The sequence below is a fragment of the Mus pahari genome, chromosome 2 (assembly GCF_900095145.1).
Source record: "Mus pahari chromosome 2, PAHARI_EIJ_v1.1, whole genome shotgun sequence".
NCBI classification, from domain to species: domain Eukaryota; kingdom Metazoa; phylum Chordata; class Mammalia; order Rodentia; family Muridae; genus Mus; species Mus pahari.
The window spans coordinates 34132139-34136719 of NC_034591.1; the positions used below are offsets into that span (position 1 = coordinate 34132139).

The 4581-nt window shown below is 38.0% G+C and overlaps 1 non-coding gene across 1 annotated transcript; it reads left to right on the plus strand.

Annotated features, from left to right (window-relative positions):
* Nucleotides 1-276: 276 nt before the first annotated feature.
* On the plus strand, nt 277-406 carry LOC115063500. The gene has a single exon (XR_003843372.1). It is a non-coding gene; the product is annotated as a small nucleolar RNA SNORA17 (small nucleolar RNA).
* The last annotated feature ends 4175 nt before the right edge of the window (nt 407-4581 follow it).

The following is a 4581-nucleotide window of genomic DNA, read 5'->3' on the forward strand; positions in this document are numbered from 1 at the left end:
AACAAATCGGCAATATCTTGGTGGGAAAGATTTGTACAACAGAAGCTGGTGTACATGAGAGTTCACTTATCTTGGAGCGACCAGGTCTTGGGATACAGAATTTAGCATTTAAATAACATGATAATGTGTTTTGTTTCTCTTGAAATGAGACCACAACAGTCTTTAGGCACGGGAAGGTTATTTCAGATGCTTGAATGCTCTGATAAAGAACACGGGGGTTAAATTTGAGAAATGAAGACACAATATGTTTTGTTTTGTTTTTTAAAGAACTGATTATCCGTCCTAGAGGTGTTGCAGCTGTGGCTGCTGTGTCCATGTGTATCAGTAGGTAGCAGAGAGAAGAGGGGTTAGGTCTATGTTCAGTGTTTTGACCTGTGATCATATGAATGATTAGGAGTCCAACACTCCCTGAGAAAAGCAAGCCTGAGTCCACTGGGGTTGCAATGCTCAGATGGGCTCCCAGAGTAAGGAGCAAACCAGAGACTAGGAGAACTCTGCCTGGGACCATGGGCTCTGGGTGGGAATGAGCCCAAGACACTATACCATTTGGTTGGGACAGGTAAGAATGAGCCTGAGAAAACCATCAGACCCGTGCCATGGGGCACAGACAATGAGCTAGCCTGCAGTGACTGCCAGTCCAGTGCTGTGCAGGTCTGGGGGAATAGAGGATACGGACTGTGCTGGAGATGACCCTTGCCCAGTGTCATAATGCACAAGTAGGGTACAGTACTCCTGGGACCACTTCTGAGACAACCATAGGTACTCAAAGACCCTAGGCCCCACTAAGAGGAGAAAGTAAATGGTGGAGAGATGGAAGAGAAAGAGAAACAGAAGAAGGTGGGCACAATGAAGAGAGGCAGAACAGCAGACACAAGGGTAATGAGAATAGCCTGATATGAGTAGTCAGTGATGCCACCTAGAATCAGGGTGGGGTCCTTGTCTGTGGCCACCAGGGGCCACTTCTAGATCTTTGGCCCTGCAGTAGCAGGGTTCTGTTACCACCAAAGGCCAGGTCCTTGGTCTGGGCTATCCCTGGGGGTATGTAGATGTCTGAAGACTTTGCAGAACTACCCACCCCTCACCTAGCCAACCTAGGAGAGCAGGAGAGCTGACCCTGACCCTAGCAAGTTCCAATATTCTGGAGTGTGGCCCTGCACATCACTCAGGAAGCACTGCTGAGCTGTCTCTGGATGCTGGAGTGGCAGGTAAGCCAGTCCTGAGCGTGAGCATGGAAGAGCTGGCTCTGACATTTGTCTCCTGTGCAATGGCATTGACAAAGGCGATACCTTTCTCCTGCTTGCCCTTCATTAGCTTCTGTAGGCAAGAGAGCTAGCTAAGGTCTAAGGAGACAAGGGAATGAGTGGGATTGAGGCAAATGATAGGAAATTCACAAAGAATCAATAAAAAGTAACAAACAAACAAAGGAACAACAACTTCTCTTCAGGGAAGTTGGATTTTCAGCATCTACATGGTGACTTACAACTGGGTATAACTCCAGTTTCAGGAAATCTGACACCCTGCTCTGGTCTCTCCAGCCACAAAGAATGCATGCGGTACATGGACATAGATGTGGGCAAAATACTCTCACATAAAATATGAAATAAAAAGAGATTTACGACTTAGTACCGTAGATTTATATGATTGAATTGCAAAAGTGTTTAATGTCTCATAATAATCAGTGTTAAAACTATACATATTATTGATCTATATTATTTAATTATGCAGTTACAAAATATAGAGACCATCAGACTAGTGTAACATGTCTTTAAAAATTGAAACAACCTTTTAAAAATTATATCAGTCTTAAGTGTAAATTAATTAATTACTTTAGGCTACTCATCCTACTACTGAAATATTTAGTATTTATTTTGAAAATAAATACTGTGTCATTTCAATAGCTATTTATATAATTGTGATGTTCAGTTCTTCTGTACACTTAAATGAAGATGAATAGGAAATATTAAATTAATTGAAGGAATTGTATTAATTTCTCCTTTCTTCAGAAAAAAAAGAACTAATTAAGTGGAAATTATCCAAAAAGTTTTCCCCATGACTACTCAAGCTTAATCTTGCTGGGAAACTCACACATTTCAGAGTTATTTTCCACTGGGTCTAAGGGCACATCTAATGTTCTAATTCACTGGTACTTCTAGTCTACTGTATACAGAAGACAGGACTTCAGCCTCCAAGGGAAATCATTAGGAGAAAAATAAAAAGAACTAAAGCTTAAAGCATATGGAACATACTTTTTAAAACAATGGTGAACCCATAGTTAATGTCAAAGTAAATGGAAAAATTGGAACATTTCCTTTAAAATTTGGCATAAGACAAAGGTATTCACTAATTTGGTATTTCGCCAAAACTCTTAGTCATAATAGTAACATATGAGAAATATATAAAAAGGACAAAAATAGGAAATGAAAAATAAAATTACCCCTATTCAAAGAATAAAGAGTTTTATACTTAAGAGACCCTATAAATTTTCTACATGACTCAATAAACACTTCCAGTAATGTCATAGGACCCAAAATCAACACACAAAATAAATAGTATTCATTTATACCAATAACACATTAAATGAGAAATATATTATCCCTAAGATTCTACCCCACCTTTTATGCCTTTGAGCTGCAATCACCATCATAAACCCAATAAACTCTTTTCAATAACTTGCCTTGGTCATAGTGTTTTATCAATAGGTAAGTTCAATACAATACAACACACACACACACACACACACACACACACACACTTATATATTTGCAAATTCATTAGGAATATCAAAAACCCAGGATATCAAAAACTATTCTCAACAATAAAATACATTCTGGAAGAATCACCATCCCTGACCTCAAACTATATTAGAGAGCAATAGTGTTAAAGACGGCATGGTACTTGTACAGTGACAGATAGGTAGATCAATGGAATAGAATTGAAGACCCAGAAATGAATCCACACACCTATGGTCACTTGATCTTTGACAAGGGAGCTAAAACCATCCAGTGGGAAAAGGATAGCATTTTCACCAAATGGTGCTGGTTCAATTGGTAGACAATATGTAGAAGAATGCAAATCAACCCATTCTCATCTCCTTGTACAAAACTCAAGTCCAGGTGGATCAAGGACCTCCACTTAAAACCAGATACACTGAAACTAATAGAAAAGAAAGTGTGAAAGAGTCTCAAACACATGGGCATAGAGGAAAACTTCCTGAATAGAACACTAATGACTTATGCTCTACGATCAAAAATCGACAAGTGGGACCTCATAAAATTGCAAAACTTCTGTAAGGCAAAGGACACTGTCAATGGGACAAAGCAGCAACCAACAGATTGGTGAAAAGATCTTTACCAATCATATATCTGATAAGAGCTAATATCATATATATATATATATATATATATATGTAAAATTTAGGCACCAGAGAACCAAATAACCCTATCAAAAATGGGGTACAGAGATGAAAAAAAAAGAATTTTCAACTGAGGAAAATCGAATGGCAGAGCACCTAAAGAAATGTTCAATATCCTTAGTTATCCAGGAAATGAAAATAAAAACAATCCTGAGATTTCACCTTACACCAATCAGAATGACTAAGATAAAAAACTCAGGTGACTGCAGATGCTGGTGAGTATATGGAGAAAGAGGAACACTCCTCCTTTGTTATCAGGATTGCAAACTTGTACAATCACTCTGGAAAACAGTGTGGCAGTTCCTCAGAAAATTGGATATCATACTACTTGAGGACCCAGCTATACCACTCCTGGGCATATACCCAAAAGATGCTTCAACATATAACAAGGACACATGCCCCACTATTTTCTTAGCAGCCTTATTTTTAATAACCAGAAGTTGGAAAGACCCAGCTGTCCTTCAACAGAGGAATGGATGGATACAGATAATGTGGTATATTTTAACAGTGAGGTACTACTCAGCTATTAAAAACAATGACTTCATAAAATTCTTAGGTAAATGGATGGAACTAGAAAATATTTTCCTGAGTAAGGTAACCCAATCACAAAAGAACACACAGGATATGCACTTATTGATACATCGATCTTATCCCAAAAGCTTAGAATACCCAAGATACAATTCACAGACCACATGAAGTTCAAGAAGAAGGAAGACCAAAGTGTGGGTGCTTTAGTCCTTCTTCAAAGGGGGAACAAAATACTTATGGGAGCCTGACAAATACAGAGGTGAATGCTCTCAGCCAACCATTGGACTGTCTTATATATAAAACAAAATAACTAAGTCCACAAATCCTAATAAGGATATAGATAGATAGATAGATAGATAGATAGATAGATAGATAGATAGATAGATAGATAGATAGATAAGCTTTCAACTACCACTGGTAAGAGTGTAGACACTATAGAAATCATTATGGAAGCACCTTACAAAAACCCTTATAACTAGAAATCATATGGCCTAGTATATCATTCCTGCACATATACCTAAAAAACTCCACATTCTACCACAATGATGCTTATTGTTAGATTATTCATAATAGCAAGAAGATGAAATCACCTAAGTGCACATCAAAAGTAAAAAATTGATAATGAAAATTTGGCTCATATC